Genomic DNA, 20,342 nt, shown 5'->3' with positions numbered 1-20,342 from the left:
TAGCCCGATGCCAGAGGGGGCATTATTGGGGGTAAGGGAGCCAGAGGGCCTTCCCCAGGTTAGGGTGTGGAGCTAGATAAGCTCGGGTGGCAACTACAGTGGCGGAGGTGTGCAGGTGAGCGGACCTGCTGGTGAGCCACACACCCCAGCCCCGAAATTGTGCGAGGGCACAGATAGAAAAACCGGGGGAGTGAGACCCCAAATTGGGAGGCACCACAGGGATGGTCAATGGGAATTGGTTTTTAGAACCGCATGGAGTAAAGTGGCCAATGGATTGGCAGGGCGAGACCCCGGGTAGTGTAACTGTGTTAATGTCAATTAGAAGGATAGATAGGAGAAGATCTCTTCGCACCATCCGCAACCACTCACTGAGGTTTTGAGAACTCCACACCAGGTTTTGGCAAATGTTTGGAATGAAAGATGCATCTTGACGTGGGGGAGACATTGTTTGTAATTCCATCTCTTCCTCCTTAGGAGGGAGTGATGACGGATTTGGCATTAGGGGAGATATGGGGGACAGGACGTTAGCGACGAATTTGTAAAGTTGTAAAATGTGTAAATACGGGGTAAGGGCAAGGGTAGAGTAGGTGACATGGAGGGGATGTACGCTAGGGACGAGCTTTCTCGGCTCGCTCTCCTGCGACCCTCACCTTGCATTACCTTGCATTGATGTGTACCCTTGTGCCCTTGCCCCCGCTAACTCTGCTTGTCTTCCTTCCCCACTCATGGACCATGTTCTTTTGTGTCCGAGGGGAGTGTGCAGGTGTCCGCAGTTGTGCGCCCGCACCCTTGCTGCCTCCTGCCTGCACTGATGCACCATAAGGACCACACGTTCTGTGGCCTGGCACCTCTGCTGGGACCGACCATTGTTGCCAGCGGTATCTAGCTTGTGGACCACTGTTTTAAGTGGCATCCATGCCCAGCAGTGGACCACCTGAGTTGGCCCTGCTGGCCATATAAATAATAAAAAGCGGCCGCGGTGTGTGCCCTTTTATTAAATAAATAACATCAAGCAAGAAGACAGCCAGAAACATCGGCCCAGCAGAGCAGAGAAGCAGAGAAGACATCAGACATCATTTATTAATTTTGAAATGTTTTGGTGCTGGTGCTTTTGGTGCATTTTTCATGATGGTGCTTATTGGTGCATTTCTTATTATTGGTGCATTCATTTAATTGGGTGCATATGGTATGGTGTATCGGTGCAGTGCATGGCAATGGCATTTTTCCTCTTTCCATGCCTTGATCAAAAGAGCTCTCTGAGGCCTTCAGAAAGAAGGTTATAGATGCCTACGAGTCTGGGAAGGGATTTAAAAAGATCTCCAAACAATTTGAAATCAATCATTCGACTGTCCGGAAGATCATCTACAAGTGGAGAAGATTCCAAACAACTGCCAACTTGTTCAGCCCAGGCCGCCCCAGCAAGTTCAGCCCGAGAGCGGACCCCAAGATGCTGAAAGAAGTCTCTATGAACCCCAGAATGTCATCACGGGACCTACAGGTAGCTCTTGCCACTGTTGATGTCAAAGTGCACGAGTCTACCATTAGAAAGAGGCTGCACAAATTTGATCTACATGGGAGGTGTGCCAGAAGGAAACCTTTGCTGTGCAGAAAGAACATCAGGGCAAGACTAAAGTTTGCCAATGAACACCTAGGCAAAGACCAGCACATCTGGAACAATGTGCACTGGACACGAGTCAAAGGTAGAGCTATTTGGCCACAGTACCAGAAGACATGTTTGGCGAAAACCAAGGACAGCATTTGACCAGAAGAACCTGATACCAACTGTAAAGCATGGTGGTGGAAATATTATGGTTTGGGGCAGCTTTGCAGTATCAGGGCCTGGGCAGCTCACCATCATAGAATCCACTAGGAATTCTTCATTGTACCAGAGGGTGCTTGAGGATAATGTGAGGCCATCTGTCGGAAAGTTGAAGCTCAACCGAAGGTGGACCTTGCAACCTGACAATGACCCTTGACAAACCAGTAAATCCACCAAGGAATGGCTGAAAAGAAAGAAATGGAGGGTTCTGGAATGGCCAAGTCAAAGCCCGGATCTAAATATCATCGAGATGTTGTGGAGGGATTTGAAACGAGCTGTGCATGCAAGAAACCCATCAAACATCGCACAGCTGAAAGAATTCTGCATGGAGGAGTGGGCAAAAATTTCTCCCAGTCGATGTCAGAGACTGGTAGGCAGTTATAAGAAACGCCTACTTGAGGTTGTTTCTGCCAAAGGGGGCAATACCACCTATTAGGGCCAAGGGTGTACTTACTTTTCCACATGCGAAATTTGCATTTATGTTTATTTAAATTATACAATGGACTACAAAATATAAATGTTTCATGATATTTGTTATATTATATCACGTTTATCTATCAATATTGTTGAAATGAAGATCAAATAGCTGTATGTTGAAATATGTTGAAAAAATGTCATAACTTTACATGGGGTGTACTTACTTTTTCACATGACTGTATATTTATATACTAGCGGGGTCACCCGTGGGAATCCCACGGGCATGGATGTGTATGGCGAATTTTAAATATATGTCGACTGTTATTTTAGGCGGTGTATTTTCGTTTATCATCATGGCGCGATTTAAAAAAATATATCTCTGCATTTTCCTCTCCAATACCTCCTCACACTTTACACACACACCGGCCCATGTTTACATATACACACACACACACATATACACCCACACACATATACACATACACACACACGTACATCGACACACATGCACACACACACACACACACACACACGTACAGACACATATACACATATGCACATATGCAAATATGTATACACATATGTATCCACATATACACATATATACACATATATACATCTCCACACACACACACACACACACACACACACAAACAGACACACACACACACACAAAAACAGACACACACACACACACGTACAGACACATATACACACAAACACACACACACAGACATGTATATACACATACAACAACAACATGCATTTTAAGGCCATTTTCCCTGCTAGAGCGGGGGTTAGCCTACATACACATACACACACATATATACACACACACACATATTCACGCGCACACACACACACACACACGTACACACGTACACACACGTACACATGTCCCACATGTATATATCCCACATCCCACATGTATATACATGTTTAAAGTGTACGTGCCCTTCCCCCCTCCCCCGCCCGGCAACGCTGGGTACTTCTGCTGGTAACGAATAAAATAAAAACGAAGAAATAGGTGGAATTGGCTGAAATTCGCTCGGTGAATTCACGCGGTGTATTCGGTTCGGCTCGGTTCACTCGGTTTAAAGAAAAAGCGATAATGTCGACATGTTGCTGTCTGTGTCATGTTGGGCGGTGTATGATACTCGTTGGCTGTTGGGCGGTGTATGATACTTGTTGGCTGTTGGGCGGTGTTGTGCGGTGATATGGTGTATTTTAAAAAATATATCTCTGCATTTTCCCGCGTTGGTGACACCGAGTCGTTCTTCATCGATCGTCTCATTCATTTTGGAAATGGAAGTTTCCACGCAACGCATGAATTGTCACGATCCTCAAGAGGAATTTGTCTCGTAATCATCAAATGATAAATGGCAAGTAAATTATATTGTGGAAAATTAAAGATTTCAAATAAACCTATTTAAAGTGTATGCGCACATAACTAATAAAAAAAACGAAGAAATATCTCTCGGTAATTTCCTGAAACATATTTTACTTCCGGCTAATATGTTGAATGAAATAAAAACGAAGAAATATATGTCGGCATCATTGTTGACGTTTTTGTGACGACTATCATCAAACGAAATAGTAATATATCATAACGGAAAAGCAAAAGCGAATTTTTAATATATATCGACACATTGCCGGCGATGTCATGTTGGGCGGTGTATGATACACCATGACGCGATTTTAAAAAATATATCTCTGCATTTTCCCGCGTGTGTGGATTGTTCTCAATTATTGCTGACACCGAGTCCAAAACCATCGATAAAAATGAAATCATATGATGAGTTAGATTGGAGATAAAGGCGTGAGAGAGACTCAATGGCCTTGAAGTTACAGGCCTTTGAGAATTCATTTCGTTATATAAACGGCAACTTTCATCGGATTTTCTTCCCGTTTTTTTTCAACCGAGTCTAAAACTATGTTAGCGACTGTGAAAAATAAAATGATTTATCGAATTTGATTTGAAATAAAACTGGGGGAGAGCAAGACACCACGGGCCTACAAAACAGGACTCAAAGCTATGCGAGTTAATAAAATGGTGGATATTTGTTTATAGCCACTCCCAGAATGGGTGGAGCTATGGGTGGAGCTACTCTGCAAACCGAGTAAGCCACACCCCGGACAGACACCCAACAGACAGATAGACAGACAGACAGACAGAATCATCTACGGCTATTATAATATAGATATATATATATATATATATATATATATATATATATACAGACTTGGCATTTCATATGGAATATTTTTTTTGTGCGGGTGAACTTACTTTTCAAGATGTCTTAGAACCAAAAGTTCATTGGAATTATGTTTTTTTACATTATTCTACATTTTGTTAATGTGACCTTTAAAAGAAACAAAAACCACATTTGACATTTTGAAACAAATAAATTGATCCTTGAAAGTGATGTAAACTGATATCGAACTCAATTCATGGACAGTACTGTGTTAAACTTCTGTGCGTTTTCCAGAAGTATCTCTTTATTTTGCACATTAGCCAAAAATTTTTTTAATAAAAACAAAAGTTAAATTACGACTGGGATTACCGACAGTAAAATTACAGTTCAGTACTTCGTGTAACCCCCACGAGCATTCAGGAGAGCACGTACACGTTGAGGCATGCTGTTCACGAGATTTGCCAAGGTTTGGACAGGAATCGCTTGACATGCAGTGACAATAGCCTGCTGCAATTCACGCACAGAGGTCGGCTGCTGGTCCAAGTGGTCGATTTGACGCGTTAATTCTGCCCACAAGTTCTCTATCGGATTCATATCCGGGGACATGGCAGGCCACTCCATATGCTCTACACCATGGTCAGCAAGAAAGTGTTGGATCATGCGAGCACGATGAGGCCGTGCATTGTCATCTTGGAAGACAAAGTTTCCTCGAAAGGCTGCACGAGCAAATGGAAGCAATGTTTCTTCCAGAATGACCCTGTACTTGAACTGGTTCAGGTTTCCATTCAGAACAACCAGGTCGGTTTTGCCCCCTGCATGAAAAGCAGCCCAAACGGTCACCCCACCACCTCCAGCTTGGACTCTTGGCACTATACAATCTTTGTTGTAGGCTTCATGCACTTGTCTGCGCACTCGGACGCGGCCATCTTGACGATAGACCAGAAATCTAGACTCTTCACTGAAGGTCACGTGATTCCAGTGTCCTAGCTGCCATTGACGGTGCTCTCTGGCCCACTGCAATTGGCGCTGGCTGTGTTGTCTGGTCAGGCGTGGCTTTCTCAGGTGACGCCTGGCACAATAGCTTGCTTGAACCAGTCGTTGGTTGACTCGCCTTCTGGATACAGGCACATTTGTCAGTTGCTGCCACTCAGCCCTAAGCCGATTAGCTGACTTGGTACGGCCATTGCGGACTAACCGGTGCAGCTGGTGATCATCCCTCCTTGTGGTTCTGCGGGGACGTCCTGGCCTCGTTATTGGAGTAGGGACACCCCTCTGAGCATTTCGTTTCAGGATCTTTGACACCTGACCTTGAGTGATGCCATACTGCCGAGCAATAGCACGCTGTTTCATGCTGTAATTTCGTAAAGCCACCACTCCATGACAAACAGCATTGTCGAGTTGACGGACCATCTCCAGAGGAAGCGGCAATAACTTTTGGAGACGTGCAGCAGTTGTTTTCCACTAATACAGAACGCAACAACCCTTGTATACCCGACTGTGAAGCCAATCGTCAAATGCACCTGTCCGTACATTTTGCCACGCCACCTGTGATATAATCCTGTTGTTGACTTCTTGCTGCGACAGACAATCAGTGACATGGTTCTTTAAACAAATAAATCACCAAAGTGTAAAAGAAACTCACCAGATTGATATACTGAGTTAAGAAAGTAAACCCAAGTCAAGAAAAAATATATATTCCATATTAAATGCCAAGTCTGTTTATATATATATACTGAAACGCAAAAGAAACTTACCACCTTTGAAACCTTTAAATATCAACAATAACACTGCGTGTAGTAAATGTGTGAACTTATTTGTGGACAATAGTGTCCTCACTGTCAGACAAAACGGTCACGGATGGTCACTTGAACCTTCAATGGTCACTTCATAGCACAGCTGTTGAACAGCCGTTTTGACTGTCAGTGATTAGCCAAGGGGTACGGGATGATTTTACTGAGCTGCACGTGATGTCTTGATATTGGCTTTAAAAAGGCCAGTGCAAAATGGGCATTTCAATCAACATGCCACGATTGTCAAGGGATCAACGGCAGCGTGCCCTGGGCATGCTGCAAGGCGGACTGAGCTACCGTGAGGTGGCACGTCGCCTTGGCTGTTCACACCAGACGATATCGGCCCTGGTGGACAGAGACACCCTCCACAACTCTGCAGATGACAGACCTCGATCAGGGAGGCCAAGAGTCACCACTGCAAAGCAGGACAGGCAGATGGTCCGAAGTCACCTGCGGGATCGATTCCGTCCAGCATCCCGCACTGCGGCAGAAACTCCGGGGCATGCAAACCCACGGATCTCCAATGATACTGCACGAAGACGACTGCATGACTATGGTCTGACTGCCAGAAGACCATACAGAGGCCCCGTGATGACGGCTGCCCATCGCCGCAACCGACAGAGGTGGTGCCAGCAGCATCAGCGGTGGACCTTGGCGCAGTGGAACGAGGTCGCTTTCAGCGATGAGTCAAGGTTCTGTGTGGACAGTCCTGATGGGCATGAGCGTGTCTGGAGAAGAACTGGCGAGCGATATGCCGATTGTTGCGTGCGTCAGGCCAACAGGTGGGGTGGCCCAAGTGTGATGGTGTGGGCCGCCATATCAGGCCGGTACAGGACGCCACTGGTGGTTGTGGATGGGAATCTTAACGCCCAGCGGTATGTGGATAACATCCTGCGACCTCATCTGCTGCCATTCCTGCTAGACCACCCAGAACTGAGAACCTTTCAGCATGACAACGCTCGTCCCCATGCTGCTCGCTTTACCACTGCATTTCTCCAAGGTGAGAACATCAACACCATGCAGTGGCCTGCGCTCTCCCCTGACCTGAATCCCATAGAGCACCTGTGGGATGAGCTTGGGAGACGCGTAGTTGGCAGGGCCAGGACACGGGCAGAGCTGCTTCAGACATTGAGGACTGAGTGGGACAGAATCCAGCAGCAATCCATCCAAAGACTGGTAGGCAGTGTACGCCGACGATGCACTGCCTGTATCCAAAACAATGGTGGCCACACACGCTATTGAAAGGGGACTGACATTGCACCCTGTGCTGTTCTGTACTGTAGAACAAACTGATGAGATGGTGTATCTTGGTCAAAAACTTGACATGTCATCAATAAAATGCCAATGTTTCAATTAGCAATTGTTGGTTTGTTTTATTTTGAACTGTTACAATTTTATTACATTTCAAACAAGTGGTAAGTTTCTGCAGGTGACTTCGGACCATCTGCCTGTCCTGCCTTGCAGTGGATATATATATACATACATAGGTATTAGGGTGGTCCAAAAATGTGAAGATTGGATGTTCATTTCTCCACAAGCCTGCCCCTGTTCCTATTGAGCTTGATTGGACAATATTTAGAGGTTGCTCAAAATGTTGACAAATTTTAATGAATAATAAGATACAGACTTTTTAGCATCATACATCAATTCATAGATAATTATCGATTTTCAATTACTCAAATTATTTATTATTGTTGGCTTGCACTTGGCTTCAATGGTATGACCAAGAGATTGTGCAAAAGCAATGGCCACAAACATAGCACACCGATCTGAGAGATTTACTCTGTCCAGAGTTGCCACTATTGCTGGAGTGATCACCTTGATGGGAGCCTTTTTCGTCTGTTTGGCAGAAGATGGACTTTGGATTCATTGTCCCCTGAATCGGAGCTCTCAATCTCAGACTCATCATCATCATCAACCACAGCCGACGTTGATGGAACAGATTGCATTGCTGTTAGTCTCAGCAGCATGTGTCTTCTTTCTTTTATCTTCATTCTCAAGCCTGATACGCTTTCTGTTCTCCTTCACTGCCAGAGTGTTGTCCACAGATCCCATACGTGAACTTGAGGGATCCTCACGCTGCATGATAAGGAATGCTTTTTCTTCTTCATTCGTCATTTTCTCAAGCGCATCATTTGGTGAGATATCGAAGAGGGATTGAAGATCATCTTTGAACATCTGCTCCTTCACTTTATAGTTTTCGAATGTCTTGGTTCTATTTTTCTTTACCAGTTTGTAGGCATCATACAACTTCAAAAGTTGGCGCTCACAGGAATCTACTCTCTGCACTGGAATTCGTGCTTTCTCCCAGGATGCACACACAGCTTGTACACTAAGTTTGGCACTTTCACGAACTGTATGGTGTTTTTGTATGTGATGGTACACCATTTTCTGCAATGTGTGTCCTTTGGTTGGTAGTCCCACACATATTATTTCCTTTTCAGACTTTCCCAGCAACCAAACTGTGGAAGAGCTGCGAGGACCCGGTCAGAAGAGCTGCGAGCTGCGAGTTTTTTGAGCAACCTCTAAATAAGTTCCAATTGACCTCATATTTGGTTCATATGATCTTTATAAACATAGGAACAAGGGCAGCCTTGTGGAGGATGGCTTTTAATAGTATTAAATATTACATATATATGTGGACGACCCTAATATGTATGTATATATATATATATATATATATATATATATATATATATATGCATATTGTTGCGGATCTCGGGCCCATCGACGTACAGAGGGGGGTTAAACCCTTTTCCCCCTCGGGCCTTCGAGTCCACGAGGCCGCTACCCACTTTACACTCGTGGGGCGGATTGCAGAGCAATTCCAGCCGCCACTCCCGTAGCGAGCGTGCGGAAGGTATCCGGTCGAATCCCCAAGTACCTTCTATACACACGCCGCCACGAGAACGGGGACTGGACCTCGCACGAGTCACGCTAGTCTGATACGCCCTAGCGGTTTGCGTGTCATGTGACTCGTGCCGTTAATTCTTATTGAACCCGATTGAGCGGTTTTATTCGTACAGTGCGAAGCCATTGGTGGGAAATGACGTGAATGGCCAAATGGATGCGGAAGAACACAGGTTTATTATAATGTACAACTGATCAGGGCAAAGAGACACAGAGCAGAAACTTATCGTCCTTACTTAAAGCCCAGGCAAGGGCCCTTTCACTCACGTGGGGAAAGGAAGGAATAAGGACGCGCTCAAAGCACGGTCGTTGGCGCCATTCGCCCCAGTCAGCTCGTTCGGCGTGTCCCTGGGATGTTCGCGGCACGTGCAGGGAGCTCAGGCAAGGAGATCGTTGGCGTCTGTGGCCCCGGGAGGGATCGTCCTCACAAGCGCTATTAACAGGCAGCAGAGCGCAGGGCAGGGAGAGTTCGTGCACAGAGCCTCGATCACAGAGAGAGTTCCAACCACACCTCTATCACAGAGAGCTAGTTCGGGGGCAGTCTGAGTCCGTGGATCCGGCCCGGGTTTTATAGCCCCTCCCCAAAGTCTCACCCGAATGTTCCAAACTCCTCCCCTGGCTGTCGTTGTTAGCCACTCCCCTTGAGCTTCCATTGGCTGCTTGCCGCTTGCCGGCCACTCCCCTGTAGCTCCTCCCTCGGGCCTCCCAGACTCCTTCTGGGCGTAGCACATGGTATTCCAGCCCAAGGAGCACATGGCATTCCAGCCCAAGGAACAACGAAGCCTAAACTTACTTGCCTGCTCCAACGCATACTAACACAGGAAAGGAGACTATGCTTACATTTAATAGGAAATAACTGAACGAAGCGAGGCTACATGTTGTAGTGCAACTAACTAAGAGGGGGGGGGGTTACCTTTATTCTCAAAACTGCAACAATATATATATATATATACATATATATATATATATATATATATATATATATATATATATATATATATATATACATACACAGTTGTGGCCAAAAATATTGGCACCCATGCACTTTTTTAAAATAACCCACAATTTTCCTTTTAAAAAAGTTGAAATTGACAAATGTACTTGGACTCCACAATTCTTTATTTCATTGTTTTAAACATTTCACTGTTTTGTGAAAATTTTCACAGGATAGTGAAAATTTTCGCTGTTTCACCTTTGTTTTTGAGTCAGAACTTAATATATCCTTTTAAATCAGAAAATAAATAGAAATGGCATTGACAAAATTATTGACACCCACGAGTTAATATTTGGTAGCACAGACTTTGGACAAAATAACTGCAGTCAAGCACTTCCTATAGCCACGAATGAGCTTCCTACACCACTCCTCAGGCAGTTTGGCCCACTCATCTTGTGCAAATTGCTCCAGTTCTCCCAGATTTAAAGGGTGACTTCTCCGAACTGCTGTTTTCAGATCTCCCCCACAGGTGTTCAATCGGATTTCGATATGGACTCATTGCTGGCCACTTCAGTACAGTCCAGCGTTTTGTCTTGAACCATTCCTGGGTGCTTTTTGAAATGCGTTTGGGGTCATTGTCCCATGAACCATCCCATGTCCCAACCATCAGTACATCCCAACGATTGCTGCAAGACCCATTACCTTCGACGGAGACCCAGCTTTCTGACACTGGGTTGAACATTGTGCTCCAAAATGCCTTGGTAATATCATAATTTCATTGCCAGAGGCAGCACAGCAACCCCAAAACATCACTGAACTTGCTCCATGTTTGACTGCAGGGAAGGTGTTTGTTTTCTTTGAAGGCTTCATTTTGTTTTCTGTAAACACAAAGATGATATTGCTTTACCAAAAATCTCTAATTTGGTCTCATCTGCCCACAGACGACATTTTCCCAGAAGTATTTTGGCCTGTTCAGGTGTGTTTTGGCAAACTCCAGTCAGGCTTTCTTTTGTCTCTCTCTCAGCTGTGGGGTCCTCCAGGGTCTCTTACCATAGAATCCCCTGTCATTGAGTTGGCGACGGATGGTGCGTGTTGAAACTGTCCTGTCGTACCTTGTGTCTGAAGGTCAGCATGAATCTGTTTGGCAGTTGATTGAGGTGCTTTCTCCACCATTCGAACAATCCTTTGCTGCAATATTCGATCAAGTTTTCTCTTGCGGCCACGTCCATGGAGGTTTGCTACAGTGCCATGGGCCTTAAACTTCCTGATAACATTGCGTATGGTGGACACAGGAACATCAATATCTCTGGAGATTGACTTGTAGCCTTGAGATTGTCCATGCTTGGCTACAATATTGTATCTGACCTCCTCAGACAATTTTCTGGTTTTTTTTCTTTTCTCCATGCTCATTGCGGTCCACATAGTGACACAAAGCAGCAGAATGACTCCTTTTATCCATTCATACTGATTGAATGAGTGATTTTCATCTTGCGGGCACCTGCAACTCCCCACAGGTGAGTTCAATTCCAAAATCAAGGAGAATCACCTGTTTGAAATCCAATTATTCCTCACAACTTCTAAAAGGTACCAATAATATTGTCCAGGCCATTTTAGGATTTCTGTGTGGAATAAGCTAAGATTGAGTAATTTTTTCAGCTTTTTTTGTTTTGCTCCACTGTAAACAAAAAAAATACAAATGTGGATCCCAAAATATTTTTAGATTTCAACAATTTTCTGATGATTAATTATTTGAAAAAATTCCAAGGGTGCCAATATTTTTTAGCCACGACTGTATATAGGTGGTGCGAGTTATGTTCCTCACCCACTTGGGCACTTCGCTTCGAAAACTTTAAAAAATAAACGACGAGCCAAGCAATAAATCAACTCATATTGTTTTCAGTTCCACTTGGGCCCTTCTTCTCTCAACTGCCAGAGCCCTCCTTACTTTAATCACTTTAAAAAACGAAAGTTTGTAAAACATCGATACGTTATCCAATCAATCTTGTAACAGTCCCAAAGAATGCTGTACATTGGAAGAAAAACAACTATGCTCAATGGTGCTATCCATTTATTACGTCCCCATCATAGAAAGATTTTTGAGCCGACCTCTAACAGTGTGCCACATACACCCCTTTCCCTTCCTTTATCTCAGATATCCACACTCCCCAAACCCTCCATAATTTCTTTGACAACACCTTTCACACTTCCATAATCTCCCTCCTCTCATATCTTCCTTCCCTTTTCTCTTCTCGTTTTAAAATTTCCCCATACCTCCTCTTCTTGCGCACGCAATAAATCGATATCCCCTCGTCATAATGGTTGTCCAAGAGTGGTGTTGATGAAAACCGATGAAAACCGAAAACACTCATTGTCATTTTACACTATATGCAATGGTTATGTTTGGTCATGATCTCTGCTGTCACTCTGTCCTTTTGCTTCCTTCTCTTTTTGAATGAATGATCGTTTTAAGGCCATTTTCCTCACTGGAGCAGGGGTTGGCTTTGCAGGCCCCATGACAATCATGGTTCCCTGTTTGAGGCAATGTTTTTATGGCCGGATGCCCTTCCTGACGCCAACCCTTGGTCGCCTCTTACGATGCGCAGGGATACTGTGTACCTATTCTAAATCGGGGTACACACCAAGATCATTCATCCCAGCAAGCTGGTACTCAATTTGCCAACCTCGGAAGGATGACAGGCTGAGTCAATCACCCTGGTGTTAATTCAGCGATCGACCGGGATTCGAACTCAGGATCCTAGGATCCCAAACCAGCACCCAAACCGCTAAGCCAACACCAGGTTTTCCTTAAATATCTCTTTGAACTTTACATATTTAACCCTTTGAGTACGGGATTTTTTTTGGATAAAAATACTCCCGGTACGGGATTAATTTGGCATTTTGGTACAGGAATGCAACCACGTACTGACGACCTATTTATCGGTATAGTCGATGACGTGTAGTAGTCATCCGTACACAAAACTTTTTCGCGGGTTGCGGCACTGGACATCATCCTTACTCAAAGGGTTAATTTCCTATATTTTTCCAAAATCCCTATTATCGTCACAGGTTCCATCCTCCTATGCACTTATGTTAATGGTATATTGGGGTTGCCATCCTTCCATTCACTCATTAGGTTAATTATACACTACCAGTCAAAAGTTTTAGAACGCCTCAATTTTTCCAGTTTTTATTGAAATTTACGCAGTTTAATGTCTCAATGGACTCTGAAATTAAGCAAAGAACAAATAAACAATTGGAGATAAAAAAGAGATCATAGAATCATTTTGTTTAACAAAATTTAATTTAAATTTTTGACAGCAAAGCAGCCACCTTTTGCATATATAACTGCCGAACACACTCGTGGCATTCTTTCTACAATGGAAATCAAATATTGTTCGGGAAGTTCTTCCCAACACTTGCAGAAGTTCCCACAAATGGGTTGCATTTGGAGGTTGCTTTGCTTTCACCCTTCTGTCCAGTTCATTCCAAACCAGCTCGATGGGGTTTAAGTCTGGAGACTGTGCTGGCAATTCCATGATTTGAAGCCTACCGTCTTGTTCTTTTCCTCGAAGGTAGTTTTGACACAGCCTGGAGGTGTGTTTTTTTGGGGGTTTTTTTGTATACAGAATCGAGGCTCGTGAAAGAGCTAACATTTATCACACAAACAAATCAAACAGACAAACAAAATATATAAAAAGAGGGAGCGGTAGACAACATGGGGAGAGAAGGGGAAGGACACAAACACAACATTTGAGAGCAGGGACATCGGGAGATGTGAGGGAGGGAGAGGGCTTGGGGGGAGGAGGCGTGGGAAGGGGGGGGGGGGTGGGAGAAGTATAAAACACAAGGACACCAAGGACTTCCAGGAAAGAAGTTGGTATTTCAAAAAAGTGCATTTGGGGTGAAATTAGCGGGGGTAGAAAAGATCAAGGTTTTGCATGGGGGAAGATAAGAGATGGTGGTGAACAGCTGTTTTAAAGACCTGGAGGGAGGAGTGGGATTGAATAGAGTGAGGGAGTTTGTTCCAGAGGCGGGAGAAAAGAGGAATGAAGGAGTGAAGGTGAGCAGAGTCTTGATTTTGGCAGTTTAACCATAAGAGGGTTGCAGGCAGATCTTGTGCGACCTGTAGGAATATTTGGGGGACAGAGCCCAGAGAGAGCTGGGGGGGGGGGGCAAGGCCGGAGAGGAGTCGGAAGAAGACGGAAAGACCACCAACCTGCCTGCGGTGAGTGAGTGAAAGGCCCTCGGAGTTAGCTTCATCGCGGAAGATTCCAATGATTCTGAACACTTTGGTTTCAACAGCGTGAAGACGAGCTAGGTGTGAGGCACGAGCACCAGCCCAGAGGGGAGAGCAGTATTCCATTGAGCTGCAGATGAAAGCCTTGTATGTGGTGAGGAGCTCAGGTATGCCAAGGAAGGGCTTCGCATGACGGAAGATGCCCAGTCGGCGACTGGCTTTGGAGGCCAGATTTGAAATGTGGTTTTCCCAGGAAAGATCATGGCAGATAGTGAGACCCAAAAGCATGAGTGACAGAACTTCTTGGAGAGGATTATTCAGAAAGTGGATGCGAGGGTTGTCCAGTCGGTCTTTTCGGAGAGACATCGTAAGAGTGTGAGATTTGTCAGGATTGAAAGACATGTTCCACTTGTTTGCCGAGTCTGTGATTTTGTCCAGTTCTGCAGAGAGTGAGGAGGCTGCAGACTGCCGATCTGAGGGATGAGGAATGGAGCGACAGAGAGTGGAGTCATCAGCAAACAGATAGAGAGGATTTTCAAGAGAGTCAGAGAGATCATTGATGAAGACCAGAAAAAGCACAGGGCCCAGAACACTGCCTTGGGGAACTCCAGCCTGAACAGGAGGAGGAGATGAGAAAAACCCATTCAGGGCCACACGTTGACTACGACTAGAGAGGAAGTCCACCAGCCATGCGTGGAGATTTCCATGGATACCAAAGAGGAGAGTTTGCTGAGTAGAGTGGGGTGCCAGACCGTATCGAAGGCATGTGATATGTCAAGGGAGACAGCTCTAATTTCCTGTTTGGCATTGAGGTCCTCCATCCATTGTTGAGAAAGAAGAAGCAGCATGTCCAGAGTAGAGTGACCTGGTATGAAACCAATTTGATGATCAGAGATCAAGCCATTGGAGAAGAGGAAAGATTTCATATCCGAAGCAATGATGGATTCCATGACTTTGCTGATAATTGGGAGAAGGCTGATTGGTCTGTAGTTGCTAGGATCTATTTTTGCACATTTTTTGTGCAAGGCGGTGATGTTGGCTGATTTCCAAGCAGATGGCAGATGACCTTGAGCAAAAGAGAGGGTGAAGAGAACAGAGAGAGGGAGTGAAAGAGCGGAAGAACAGGATTTTAGGACCCGTGGGCTGATGCCGTCAGGTCCAGTTGCAGAATCAGAGTCGAGGGTTGACAGAAACTTTTCCACCTTGTCAGGAGGAAAGGACACAGAGTCCAGGAGCAGCTGGGTTCGACTGGGTATGGTGGGTACAGAGAGGGATGGGTTTGGGACACAAGATTTAGAGGCAAACACAGAGTTGAGGCATTCAGCTTTTTCATGTGCGGAGTCAGCTGTGTAGCCGTTTGAGGTGAGGGAGGGGATTGAGGGGGAACAAACACCAGAAACAGATTTGACCAGACACCACCAGGATTTGGAAGAGGGAGACAGATAAGAGAGTTCGGTCTTGAGAACGGAGAGATATTGTTTCCTGGCTCTCCTGAGGGTGGACGCACACTTGTTTCAGGCTTTGTGAAAGGAAATTAGATTTCCTTCCGTTGGATTTGCTTTCCAGGAGACGAAGGCAAGTTGTTTCTGGGCAACAGCCTCACCACAAGATTCCGTGTACCATGGACGGGAGGAAGGGTATGACAACTGAAGTCGAGATGGGATAAATCTGTGCATGAGAGAGAGAGATTGTGTCAGTCCCAGTGAGTCGCAGAAGTCCTTTGCTGAGGAGCCATGGCTGGTGAGAGAGGTACCCACACCCAACCAACTGGCATGGTGACAATTGAAATCACCACATATGAGGAAGAGAGAGTTGGGATGGGTAGATAGAAGTTGGTCCATATTATCAGACAGCGAGATGTAGATAGAGTCAACACTGTTTGGTGGATGGTACAACACACATATGAACAAAAGGTGGGAGCGAAGGGGAAGCCGTAGCCAGAGGTATTCCTGGGGGTGATGTGGAGAGAGGGCAGTGCAGGGCGAGTGAGGAAGAGAGTTTTTTTATAAAGATAGCAACCCCGCCTCCAGGACGAGGCTCAGGTCTATCATACCGGAGGAGGGAGTAACCGGGGGAGAGATACCAAGGAATCAGAGACATGATGAAGGAGGAAAGTTTCTGTTAAGCAGATCACATCTGGTTTGTCAGAAGCAACCTGTATGGAGAGATCAGTCAAGTTTGAGTGAAGGCCCCGGATGTTTGAGGTCCATACCGTGAAGGGTCATTATCTTGCTGTAGGATGAACCACTGACCAACCAGGCATATACCAGAGGGTATTGCATGGCGCTGCAAAATGCTGTGATAGCCCTTTTGGTTCAGGGTGCCAGTCACTCTGTGCAAGTCGCCGACACTGGATCCAGCAAAAGACCTCCAGACCATCACACTTCCTCATCCATGTTTGACAGTTGGTGTCACACACTGAGGAACCATCCTTTTGCCTACTCGACGGCGTACAAAAACCCTGCATGATGAACCAAAGATTTCAAATTTTGATTCATCGGTCCATAAGACCTGCTTCCAGTCTTCAGTAGTCCACTGGCGGTGCTTCATGGCCCAGGCAAGCCACTTTTTCTTATTTTGCCATCTTAGCAATGGCTTTCTTACTGCCACTCGACCTGTCAAACCTGCAGCTCGAAGTCTTCTCTTCACAGTTGAAACTGAGACTTCCTTACTTCGACCAGTGTTAAGCTGTGCTTGAAGCTGTTGTCCTGTGAGCCGCCTATCATGCAAGCTGTTGACTCTGAGAAACTAGTCTTCTGATTCTGTTCTGGCTTTGGATCTGCCAGACCTCTTCCTGTCAGAGTTTCCTCCAGTTTCCAATATACTACTTCCTGCAGTGCAATATTGTCCAAATAATGCTTCAGAGGGTGTAATAACAGTCTGTTTCAATACTGCTTTTATACAGACAGGGGGTTTGTAATCATGTAATCAGCATAGCAGAGGTTGGGACACCTGTAGGAATTGTTTGCATCAACTTTCTAGGCTTAATTTACTTACATTGCTGCAGAACAGCTGTAAGTTGTTAACCCATTACTTGTTCCCTGAAGAAGGCCTTTTTTACAATATAACTTTGCAATTTACATTATTTTCCCGTTTTTGCTAACCTAAACTTTTTTTTTAAACCTCGAGCAGTTTACTGCTTACCTTTGTACCATTTCAGGTTATTCACTGGACATTAAACTGCGTAAATATCAATAAAAACTGGAAAATTGAGGTGTTCTAAAACTTTTGACCAGAAATGTATATTGGGGTTTCCATCCTTCCATTCACTCATTCTGCTGAGGATATGTTGGGGTTTCCATCCTTCGATTCACTCATTCTGCTGAGGATATGTTAGGGTTTCCATCCTTCGATTCACTCATTCTGCTGATGATATGTTGGGGTTTCCATCCTTCGATTCACTCATTCTGCTGAGGATATGTTGGGGTTTCCATCCTTCCATTCACTCATTCTGCTGAGGATATGTTGGGGTTTCCATCCTTCGATTCACTCATTCTGCTGAGGATATGTTGGGGTTTCCATCCTTCGATTCACTCATTCTGCTGATGATATGTTGGGGTTTCCATCCTTCCATTTACTCATTCTGCTGATGATATGTTGGGGTTTCCATCCTTCCATTCACTAATTCTGCTGAGGATATGTTGGGGTTTCCACCTTCCATTCACTAATTCTGCTAATGATATGTTGGGGTTTCCATCCTTCCATTCACTCATTCTACTGATGATATGTTGGGGTTTCCATCCTTGCATTCACTCATTATGCTGATCATATGTTGGGGATTCCATCCTTGCATTCACTAATTCTGCTGATCATATGTTGGGGTTTCCATCCTTCCATTCACTAATTCTGCTGATCATATGTTGGGGTTTCCATCCTTCCATTCACTAATTCTGCTAATGATATGTTGGGGTTTCCATCCTTCCATTCACTCATTCTACTGATGATATGTTGGGGTTTCCATCCTTGCATTCAATCATTATGCTGATCATAAGTTGGGGTTTCCATCCTTCCATTCACTCATTTTGCTGATGATATTGTTGCGGTTTTGCGAATAGAGGATAACCCCCTTCATAGGTAGTTGCACCACAACATGTAACCTCGCTTAGTTCAGTTATTTCTTATTAAATGTTAAGCATAGTCTCCTTTCCTGTGTTAGTATGCGTTGAGCAGGCCAGTAAGTGTAGGCCTCGATTGGGCTAGAATGCCACGTGCTAGGCCTGGAACAAGTCTGGAAGGCCCAAGGGAGGAGCTGCAGGGGAGTGGCCGGTAAGCGGCGAGCAGCCAATGAATGCTCAAGGGGAGTGGCTAACAACAGCAGCCAGAGGAGGGGCTTGGATCATTCGGGTAAGACTCTGGGGCGGGGCTATAAAACCCTGCCCCCACCCCAGTCAGAGCTGAGTGAGAGGTGTGGTTGAGAGTCAGAGTCGAAGGAGTGAGAGTGTCGGAGAGTCAGAGCCCCAGTCAGAGTTTTTGTCCAAGAGGTCTGTGAACGAACGCTCTCTGCCCCCATCTCTCTCTGTGAACGAACTCTCCCTGTGCCCTGCGCTCTGCAGCTGTTAATCACGCTTGCGAGGACAATCCCTCCTGGGGCCACAGACGCACGATCTCCCTGCTTGAGCTCCCTGCACACGTGCCGCGAACACATCGAGGGCCATGCCCGGCGAGCTGTCCGGTGCGAACTGTGCCAGGACGCGGTTAGAGCGCGTACTTTTCCTTCCTTCGTTTCCCTGCGTGAGTGTTGGGCCCTTGTCCAGGGATTAAGTAAGACTGACTAAGTATCTGCTTTGTGTCTCTTCTCTTTACCCTGATCACTGTATAAATTGTAAATAAACCTGTGTTCTTCCTTCCATTTGACCGTGCACGATATTTCACACCATTGGCCTGGCATCGCAGGAATAAAACCGCTCAAATCGGGTTCAATAGGAATTAACGACACGAGTCACGTGACACGCGAACTGCTCGGCGTATCAGATTAGCATGACCCGTGTGAGGTCCAGTCCCCGTTCGCGTGGCGGCGTGTGTATCGAAGGTATGTAGGGAATCGACCAGATACCCTTCCGCACACTCGCTACGGGGGTGGCGACTCGGCCTCGTGGACTCGAAGCTCGAGGGGGAAAAGGGTTTAACCCCCCTCTGTATGTCGACGGGCTCGAGAGATCAGCAACAATATGTTGGGGTTTCCATCCTTGCATTCACTCATTCTGCTAATGATATGTTTGGGGTTTCCATCCTTGCATTCACTCATTCTGCTAATATGTTGGGGTTTTCATCCTTCCCTTTACCCATTCTGCTAATATGTTGGGATTTCCAACCTTCCATTCACTGATTCTGCTTATGATATGTTGGGGTTTCCATCCTTGCATTCACTCATTCTGCTAATATGTTGGGGTTTCCATCCTTGCATTCACTCATTCTGCTAATATGTTGGGGTTTCCATCCTTGCATTCACTCATTCTGCTAATATGTTGGGGTTTCCATCCTTGCATTCACTCATTCTGCTAATATGTTGGGGTTTCCAACCTTGCATTCACTCATTCTGCTAATATGTTGGGGTTTCCATCCTTGCATTCACTCATTCTGCTAATATGTTGGGGTTTCCATCCTTGCATTCACTCATTCTGCTAATATGTTGGGGTTTCCATCCTTGCATTCACTCATTCTGCTAATATGTTGGGGTTTCCAACCTTGCATTCACTCATTCTGCTAATATGTTGGGGTTTCCATCCTTGCATTCACTCATTCTGCTAATATGTTGGGGTTTCCATCCTTGCATTCACTCATTCTGCTAATATGTTGGGGTTTCCATCCTTGCATTCACTCATTCTGCTAATATGTTGGGGTTTCCATCCTTGCATTTACTCATTCTGCTAATGATGTGTTGGGGTTTCCAACCTTCCATTCACTCATTCTGCTAATGATATGTTGGGGTTTCCATCCTTGCATTCACTCATTCTGTTAATGATATGTTGGGGTTTCCAACCTTGCATTCACTCATTATACTAATGATATGTATGAGTCTCACTCCTCCCATCCGCTAATT

Source organism: Myxine glutinosa, chromosome 13, assembly GCF_964187855.1.
Source record: "Myxine glutinosa chromosome 13, kmMyxGlut1.1, whole genome shotgun sequence".
NCBI classification, from domain to species: Eukaryota; Metazoa; Chordata; class Myxini; order Myxiniformes; family Myxinidae; genus Myxine; species Myxine glutinosa.
Note: the sequence above shows the minus strand (reverse complement) of the source record.